Source organism: Paramormyrops kingsleyae, chromosome 1 (genome assembly GCF_048594095.1).
Source record: "Paramormyrops kingsleyae isolate MSU_618 chromosome 1, PKINGS_0.4, whole genome shotgun sequence".
NCBI lineage: Eukaryota > Metazoa > Chordata > Actinopteri > Osteoglossiformes > Mormyridae > Paramormyrops > Paramormyrops kingsleyae.
In genome coordinates, this window is record NC_132797.1 from 8,967,501 (window position 1) to 8,978,013 (window position 10,513).

Sequence of the window (10,513 nt, forward strand, 5' to 3'; positions counted from 1 at the left end):
TGGGCTGAAGATGCACCGTTACAACAGTAGGAGGCGCTGTGATGAAATGGTAGCACTTAGAGAGCCATGAAATGGCAAACTGGGGGAAGGTTCCAGAGAAGCTGCACCGGCCAAGTTCTGCCCTGAATTTCATTGTTACCAAGGCACTATTTGTTAGTAAGGGCACTTACAATAAACATGCAAATAGAAACAAATGCAGCTGTCTGTAGGTTTCAGGAAGATGATGCTCGTATAAGCTGTTTGGAGTGTGGGGACTGCTCTCATATAAAGGCTGTATTAGTAGCCTTTCTGTGCCATTTGCTTTGTTTTCCAGAATATTCTCTATGGGTACCAGCAAATGCCTCTGGCACAGAAATAACAATGTAACCAACTGCTAAACAAAGCATTGTGTGGAAGGCTTGTGTCCCCCCCACCCGCTTCCCCCTCATTTCACACTGTCCAGTGTCTTGCACTGCAAGTCCTGTGAAACCCCCTCCCCCCGTGTCACTCGCTGTCTGCATGTGGCACTGTGGTCCCGGGAGAACATTATTTCGAGCCGTCGTGCACCTGTATATGGATACTGTGACAGTGAAGCCCACTTGACTTGAATTGCTAAGCAAGGCTGTGCGACAGAACTGATGCTGACAGAAGTTCAGGCGTAATCTGCGTCTGCTCTGAGCATAAAGCTGTCGGACAAAAGACAGGGGAGGTAGATGTCGAGTGACAGGTTTAAAGATCAAGAGAAAAGAGGCCGAAGGAAGCAGACAAACAAACAAAGGCACCGTCTGACAACGTGCCGTTCTGTATATTTGTTTAATGTAGCATGCAGGACAGTTTCATTCCACTAAATGAGCTGTTCGCTTGCCCTCTGGCTCAGTGGCCGAGCAGATGGCCTGCCGCGGTTTTGATTCAGCCCTGGCAGCTCTGACTGTCACCAGCGTTTGCTTCTTCTGTTCATTGCAGCACTCTGGCAGCCAGGGGGTGCTACCACAGTGAAGGAACCTTGATTGTATTGTTACGCTCCAGTCTAGGGTTGGAGCCTAACAAAGTGAAAGGGAAGGAGGGATTGGGAAGGACAAGACAACCAGGGCTAGGAAAAGGGAACACAGGACACAAAGGGAGTCTTTTTTATAGTTTTTTATAGTTTTCCACAGACATTGTACAAGCACTACGTGTAACGAACGTCAGGAGTGACAAAAGGCCAAAGAAACAAACAAAACCACATCTACTGAATATAACCCCAAGCTAAATTAATCCTAAGTGAACACAACAAAAAGGTGAAACGAAACAACAATGCCTAAGCCTATCTCCCTAACCAAACAAACAGTAATCCCCACGCAGACGAAGAAACAAAAAGGCAGACACTCCTTTCACACACCTAGTGAAACACGCAAACACACAGCCGAAGCGACAGTATCCAGAGGGGAGATCAAAGAGGCGAAGTCAGAGTACGAGAGAAAGTTCAAAACCAAGCAGACAGTCAAAACCAGGGCGAAGGGAGGCGGGGCCAGGTCCAGAGGGCGGAGTCTAGGGAGTGGTTGACCAATGGGCGAGTGGGCAGGACATCCGAAGAACCTGTAGGCATCCTCCTGAACTTACGGCACGTAACACTTACGCTGACCTTACAACACGTATCTCCCTTACGGAACGTACTACTTACGGCACATAACAGTATTTACAAGGTTCAAGTGTGAGTCCCTCCTGAGGGATCTTTTTTTAAACATAACGTGTAAACAAAACTGGCTTATCACTACAAGTAACATTTGTGCTTATTGATTAGTAATGTCCCTGTGGAAATGTATTAAAGTATCACGTTATTCACAGATCGCTTCTGACACACATCTCACCTTTAGCTAGTAAGGGAAGTTCTGGCAGCAGTACGGTAAGTGAATTAAGTCAAAATGCAAAAACACGGGACAGAAATCAAGGAGTCATGTAGATATATCTCATCCACAGGAGAAATTAATGACTAGTTGGAGCTACTGATGAAAATTAACATTAAAGCTGATGAAAAAACATGTTTTTAGGGCAAAACTGACTTTTTCTTAAACCATTCACTTTGAATCTTTTTGAGAAAGGTCAACTGTGAAGGAGGTGGAGCTGGGCTCCGGCAAGGTGCGATTTGGACATAAGGAGGTGGAGCTGAGCTCTGTCAAGGTGTGATTTGGACATAAGGAGGCGGAGCTGAGCTCTGTCAAGGTGCGATTTGGACATAAGGAGGTGGAGCTGGGCTCCGGCAAGGTGCGATTTGGACATAAGGAGGTGGAGCTGGGCTCCGGCAAGGTGCGATTTGGACATAAGGAGGTGGAGCTGAGCTCTGTCAAGGTGTGATTTGGACATAAGGAGGTGGAGCTGAGCTCCGGCAAGGTGTGATTTGGACATAAGGAGATGGAGCTGGGCTCCGGCAAGGTGCGATTTGGACATAAGGAGGTGGAGCTGGGCTCCGGCAAGGTGCGATTTGGACATAAGGAGGTGGAGCTGGGCTCCGGCAAGGTGCGATTTGGACATAAGGAGGTGGAGCTGGGCTCCGGCAAGGTGCGATTTGGACATAAGGAGGTGGAGCTGGGCTCCGGCAAGGTGCGATTTGGACATAAGGAGGTGGAGCTGAGCTCTGTCAAGGTGCGATTTGGACATAAGGAGGTGGAGCTGGGCTCCGGCAAGGTGCGATTTGGACATAAGGAGGTGGAGCTGAGCTCTGTCAAGGTGCGATTTGGACATAAGGAGGTGGAGCTGGGCTCCACGATGCTCTGTCTATATTTAAGCCCTGCTGTTCTGAGAGCATCAGCGACCGGCTGCTCTTCTCTACACAGCTGAGGGCTCTGCATTGAACGTCATAAATTACATCTGTATCACAGTTCTGTGTTCATGTTTTAACATTAAGTAATTTAGTATTTATTTAGTCATTTCCTAGAAAGTTACTGCAGTAAGCATAAACGGTACAAGAGTAGCAAGCTTAACATTCAAATAAATACACTTACTAGTGCACAGTGTTTCCCCTTTGGAGCAATTAGACTGTGGAAAGCATTGTTTATCTACAGTCTGGACTGGACAGTGTTTAATAAACTTTTCAAAAGATTTACCCAATACAGTCAGAACTAGTAACTTAATTGACGGAGAGATGGATGGATGGATGGATGGATGGATGGATGGATGGGTGGATGCTGACCCTTTCCTCGTTCTGAATACATGGTCAGTCTGGCCCAGTCATACAGTTCCCAGTGTTCACACTGGGGTCGGCACTGGCGCACTGAGCCTCTCGTGTGTCTGAACACCTTTAATTATGCCGACATGAAAGCCGCGTGTCTCTCCGTGGGTGTTTGCTCTGCTGCAGGTGGGGGTCCATCATTACCAAGAGGGTGGTCAGCCAGCGACGTTTCATGTAGGGAGGGGCCGCCAGCCTGAGCCTGCAAACACAGCTGGAGACTGCAGAAGCTCCTCAGCCTCCTTCCGGATGCTTCCGGGTCTCCAGTGGGTGTGCCCCATGTCTCCTGGAATTAAGGGATTCTAACCACCTATAATGTTCTAAAATATCTATAATGTTTATATTATAGGGAGCAGGACATGAAGTACCATCAGGAGGGGGCCCCATAAAGGAGGAGAAAGGGGAAAAATCCTGGGGTCCAGCCGCACCCCCTACCTCCCCTCGCCCCATGAAATTTACTTGCTTATTGCCAGCTCCCAATATCAGTCGTACTGGTATCGCAACACCAACCTTGGTATTACTTGGTATCGGATTTGAATAAAATCAGTGGTGTCACGCGTCCCTGCCTAGGATGGCCGAGTAGGCTTTACTGTCATACCATCCACACACAGGTACACCGAGGCACAAAATAGCGTTCCCCCCCCCCAGGACCACGGTGTGACACACAGATAGCAAGTGACAGGGGGAGGGTTTTCGCAGCACTTAGAGTGTAAAACACTGGGCAGTGTGAAGTAGAGGGGCTGGACACAAGGGTACAACACAGCAACACTGCAGGGTAGAATGAATGCAGTGTATTGATCTGGCCCTCGTTTCACTGTTTCCCTCTACTGGGCAAGATGTAACTTGGAATAATTGTCATTAGTATGGTACAGGCACAACACGGGTGGCAGGAACAAGCAGAATCGCTTCACAAGAGCCTCTCAGAAAGACATGAGAAGGACACCATTGAAATGCTCTCCCATGCTGCCTTTGATCACGCTCCTGCTTCCCGAGCATCTCCAAACACCCCAACCCGTTTGTACTCTTCATTTCATCTTCTGCTAATATCCCAAGAGGTCACTTCTCCTTGCTTTAATCGCTGTGTTGCCACGGTAACCTAACATACTAAAAACTTTTGTAATCAGTTAACACGTCCTGTAAGGTATGAATTCTGTATGCAACTGCAGGCAGATCGTACATGGTTTGCTACAGTAGTGAATTAATGTTGCATACGCTGCCATAGTTTACATATTACTGTGGCTCTCCGGTAATCCCAAAATGCAGAGAACACTGGGGAAAAAAAGGCCAGTGAAACGTGAAAATGTGATGCGTTATTTTAATGACATCAATCTGCATCCCGTCCAGCTTGGCATGTTTCTGAAATGCGATATCAGACGTGTCATTTAGAGACCGCAGTGCCAGAATCCCTACGACAGTCAGCCTGCAGAATAACCTGAATTATTTAGAAATGTTCATTTTCTGGCCTCGGGTTTTAAAAACAAATGTCATGTGACTTGTAACGAATCAGACAGTGAGAGCCACCCTTTAAATGGTGCTTATCTCTCAATGCTGGCTTGATCACATGGTCTTTAAGCTCTTTTTTTCTCTGTGGCCCCTATGGTCTCTCCGTGGTGATCACACAGTGCTGCAGGGCCCCTGGCATTAAGGAATGGCACTGAGGAGTGAGCCTTTTGCTCTCACTATCCATTTACACTTTTCAGTTCAATGTCTGACTGTCTGATTCTGGATCGTTCTCACTCCAGGTCCTTCGAAGGTCCTTTTGTAATTGTTTCTGATTCCTTGAGTATCTCTACATCTCTCCTTGCCTCTTTACACTTAAGTTCCAGGACTGGGTGAGTAGATTTGCTGAATTTACTCCAGAAAAGTCACATTTAATACAGTGTTGATAAAAAAATTATATATATATATATATATATATATAATTACTGTGATATATAAACATTTGTATATTTGTATATTTCCTGTCAACAATCCCTTACAATCATGGTTAGTGTGTCTCCCTTTGCAGACCCTGCCAAACCAGAGGGTCACGGCTCAAGAGAGCGCGGTGGCAGGAAGCCGCGGTGGCAGGAAGCCGCGGATACGGAGCGTCCGTGCGTGATGAGAAGTTGCCCGTTAACTGCTGCCACTGGGCGGGGCTGCAGACGGAGCCCTTATCGCGACCAGCCAGTGTTTATTTCTGTAAGAAATCCCACCATTCCAGCCAGATCAACAGGAGCTGAACGTAAGTGTTTCAGGCACCTTTCTCTCCTGATGGGAGATAAACTTTCACACTTGGAGGCCCAGTTAATAATTAAAGAAACATTGGCATGTACGGTGCCGGGGGCCCTGTGCCCAGTGGGTTTGTGAACTAAGTAGCTGTAATACAGACAATAAGGTGCCACCTCAGATGTGAACAAGATTTAGCCAAAGCTGATAAAATCCATGAAAGCGGCAATAGGGCATGGTGGTGGGCGGGCAAACTGCGTGTTTAAAATCCGTGGGTCATTCCTCATTCATTTTTCTAAATAAAATAAAGTTAAAAAAAAAACAAAAAACACTTTTTTCATTTTTGATTTGAGCGCAAAATCGTAAATCAGAAAAGGAGTCATTACCCGTTTTCTCATTTTAGTTTTGGAAACAAATATTGAAAAATGAATGATCCACAGATTGTCTAACAAGGCCCCCCCCCCCCCCCGGACCTCTCGCTGGTATGACGTTAGTAGCCATGGCTGGGGAAGGGACAGGAAGCCTGTTTTTTTTTGCATTTCCCCTCTCTATTGTCTACAGGATTTTTTCCATCCAAGCTTCTCTTAAAATCTCTTATCACTGTTTTTTTTTTGGCTTCCCTGCCCAGAGAATTGCAGGGAATGTGGACACGGAGTTAACGCGTTGGCTGCTGATTAAAATGATGGGATAGCCTCAGTCCGAAGGGAGGGGGCTGCATTAACGGGACTGCAAGCCTGTTCTCCAGGCATATGAAAATGTCCCCCACCCCAAGCCCAGGTGTCATATCATAATAATATACTATTATAATTATGATAGACCATGCAATGATTATGATAGATGATGCAACCGGGTTTAGTTCCACAGATGCACACTGATCTCCAAAGCAAGAGGCCTTGGGCACCAGAAGAAGTGAATCCTGCAATCTGCTGCCAAAGTAGGGAGAGCACAGAACCAACAAACAAGCACGAACCCAGCTAACAGGGAACATTCCCAGAACTTTAGCATATGTTATGTGAAGGTCTTCTCAAAGTTGTCAGAGAATGTTCTTTCTGTAACAGTAATGGAACGTTTTACATTTTAATAAAGGTTCTGTCAATGTCAGCCCGATAACATTATTACCTGAACATACTTTTAACGCAATTAATGTCTAAAAAATTGTTGTATAATAAAACATTATTCTACATATGTATACTAGTAACACAACCTTGAACCTGTGACCGTTGAGGTGTAAAGCAGCAGTTATTCCCCCTGCCCAATCACACCCTTCATGTGTTTTTATGTTATTACTCTTAGTTGCAGTAGTAGCTGAAATGGTGGGATAACGTTCTAGGAACATCGGGAACAATGAACACTTTGAATGTTTCCAATGTTCAGTAAGTGTTCCTAGAACGAAAAATTCCCAGCAGGGGAGTGATTGTTATCTTCAGATATGTGTTCATTTTTGCTTTGTGTATGCAGTTGGTAGCCTGGCTCTCGCAGTATTGCCAAGTCTTTCTCTTTATTGGGAAGGGTACACGTCTGGGTACCCGCTAACTGCAAACAACAAGAAGGCTTTCATTTACTACTCCTCCGGAGTAACTTGGACTTCGGCACCATCTAAGCAGAACTGTAAAAACCTAACGAATGTCAATTGCTACTTAAAGTAAATGAAGCTTTTTGCTTGCAAAACAATGTGCCCATTAAGCGGAATGCCGTGCTTAGATTTTAGCGGCAATTAAGCCCTGAGTGGCTGATTAGATCAATTAAACCGCACAGCTGTGCATTATGACGGACATTTGGCGAATTCAAACATCTAATATTTCCGCACTATGGAAGGAAACACCTTTGGGTTAATTTTCGGAGTGTGTTAAAGATAAAGGGTCTTAATTAACACAGCTCGTGGGATCAAATTGAGCTTAATTTGAAATTCCCCGAAATCTCAGCGTTTCCTTATTTACGGCCTTGTTGACATGCAGGCAGAAGTGGGTCACCGTCATATTCAGGCTGAACCCTCAGAGAGCCAGATGCCTCAAGATGGAAACACACCTGGAGAGCCAATTAGCAAAAACATGAATGAAAACATAGATGGGAAAAGCAGCAATATGAGCTTGCTTTAAGCAAAACCACAGAGATGCAAAGGACAAACCTTGGTCCCTGGAACAAATGGGGATTAAGGGCCTTGTTTACAAGCTCAATGGTACAATAATTCTCTTGACCATGGGACTTGAACCAATGATCATCTGATGATAGACCGGGTCCTAACCCACTGAGATACACACCACCTGTTGTTATAAAACCGTTTTGTAAGTTAGTCTTCTAGCTGGGTTTGTTTCTTCTTGAAGGAATGTGTTTTAAGTAGTATTTTGCGGTTTACACACAGCAGTATTTAAACCTTTTAAATATTGTTCTGGATGCTGTTGCAAAATTTTACGATTAAAAACAAGCTTGCTAAGAAATGTTCCAACAAATCAGACAAGGGAGCAGAAAAATTAAAGCAGTTTTTCAGGTATTAGTGCCTAGTCGGCTATTCCATGGAGACGCTTAAGGTTGATCTGAGAGCTGAATTTTGTCTTTACTCCATTAGATTAGGTCATATACTGTTGCTTAAATGTGAAGGAAGTCTTTTATCTCCCAAAGGGGTAGAAACCTTAATTTTCAGGCAGCCAGGCTGGCCAAGGGACAGGCCCAGGGACGTTTGTCAAGGATGGACCTATAAGGATAGCTTAATTACTGCCATGAATCTGGAGAAACTCCTTAATTACCTCTCTGCAGCCATGGAAACACCCACGTGTACTGAGCAGAGGCTGTCTTGTCAGGTTTAGTTACTCAGTGGCTTTTTCATAAGGTTGCATCGTGATACATTTCCTGGGTCGGAAACACAGCAGAGACGTGTGCTTTCGCTTATTCTCCTGCATCATGAGGAGAACGAGTTTCCTGTCCGCCACTGACTGGTGAAAGGCTCAGGTGAACGTCTGGAACGTCAGCCAATCAGAGGGTGTTTCTCAATACTAAGAACGCAAAGATCGCACTTGACTTGCTTTCCAAGAACGAACTTGGGGCACAGTGGATAGGATGTAACTGATGTATCTTTAATATTTTGAGTGGGGCAAGAACGACATCCGGGGATTTTTTTTTACCATCCTCTGTACTTCTGTTCTTGAGTATTGGAACTTGTATTCCGCAATGGAAGATGACGTAAAACGAGTACATACGAATACAAGTACGGTCAAGTACGCATATTGAGAAACACTGAGATAGTCAACATGCAGTGTCAACTTTAAAGTCATTTACGCGGTGCATGCATTTAATTACGGCAGCTTAAAGCTCTCTTCACCAATATGACTGGAAGAGCAATATAATACTCATGTCCGTAGTTAATACCCTGTATCCATTTAGGAAGCGGCTAACTGAGTGATTATATGCCTGACACGCGGCTGGCCACTTGGGCTCACTGCCCGGCCGTCCAGCTTCAAAATGCTCATTAACATGTACGTGTCTGTGCGCCAGATTGCATGTGACATGGACTTTTAATGTTCGTATTTGAAAGGTGTGCACTGAATGTACGCGAAACCGTTAGGCTGCAAAGCAAGCAGACATTACAGAACGACGGCGATAAGAAAAATCAAACGGCAAGATGGACGGGAGGATTTAACTTTACGAGTTTCCTTCTTGTTATATCGTCTCTTGTTTGAATGTTAAATAAGTTTGAAAAACCAAAAAAAGGTGGAAAAAATCCAAGACTACAATTTCCGTCCCCTTTAAGCAGACCTCATGTATTTCTTATCAGCCTATTTTCGTTGTTTTTATATGGGAAATACACGCGGCACTTCGCCCAGTCTGCGCATCATCTTACACACACACACACACACACACACCCTCCGGGGGGTTTTGGCGGCCGGCTTTGACCTGCTGTCATAGCGCCATCTTCTGGTAGCACTTCAGTAAGCATTTGCTTTCCCGGTGCATAGGGCGGCAAAATTTGTCGCTTGACAAAAGTTATCATGGGTGACACCCCGTGGGGGATCGATTTTTATCTCAGTCCTGCCCTGTTTTAAAGCTTTCTTTCTTTTCTTTCTTTCTTTCTTTCTTCTTCTTCTTGTTTTTGTTGTTATTTATTATTGTTGTTAGTAATAATATTGATAAAAATAACATACTAAAAAGTCACGGTTAAGGTCAACGTCAAAATGAAATGTTAATTATCCATTTCGGTGGCAAAAATAATGCCGGGTAATGAAATTACTTATTTAAATTTGTATTAAACTGAAAGTAATGCATTCAGTTACTTTCAAATTTGCTGGGATGAAGACTGTAACATAATTAGCTTTATTTTTCATAATAATCTACATGTCAATGTGACCGAGCTGCAAACCACATTCATTCATTCATTCACCTCCTGCGAGCAGAGTCCCGTCGTGCCGTGATAGATCCCGCTAATATTGCGACTGAACGTTTCTGTATCGATTATTAATGTACCTGATTATAAAAACAAATGGTTGTATGTAATCTCACCTGAAGGAAACTAAAAATGTCAAAATACTTGAATTTGTTATGGTTACTTATGTTTCAGGTTTGGGTTGAGTAGGGGTTAAGGTTGTCATTGTTGGGATTTAAGTTTTCCCCATAGAAATGAATGGACAGTCCCCACAAAGATATATTTCTCGATCTGTAGACGTAAATAATCCCCTCCACGTGTTCATGCTTAAACAAGACAAAGTTGGCGCAGTACACCGCTCTATTTGGTGCACGTTATTTACTCACAAATTGAAAAGTACCTCGGTGTGGTTCCCGGTGTACAGTTACTGGGAGCTGATGTTATTGGTCTGGACAGTCTAATTAACATGCTCCACCAAAAAGACCACCATTATTTTCGTTGTTGATCACTTTTGTTTGGATAACTACAAGTGCGTTGCTTTGTTGTAAATAATTCAATAGGGCATAAATCAACTCGGTTTTTCCTTCTTTTTTTGCGGATTTTTTTTAACCGTGTCATGTGTTACTATTATTACATTCCAGCCAAACCCCCAGCTTCTCAAACTGGCTTTAGCTGACATTTGTCTCGCCACTTGGATGACATCAGTGGAAAGGTATGAATGTTACCGCCGTGTCAGGCTGTCGGGAATGATCTTTTATGGGGATATCCTTTCA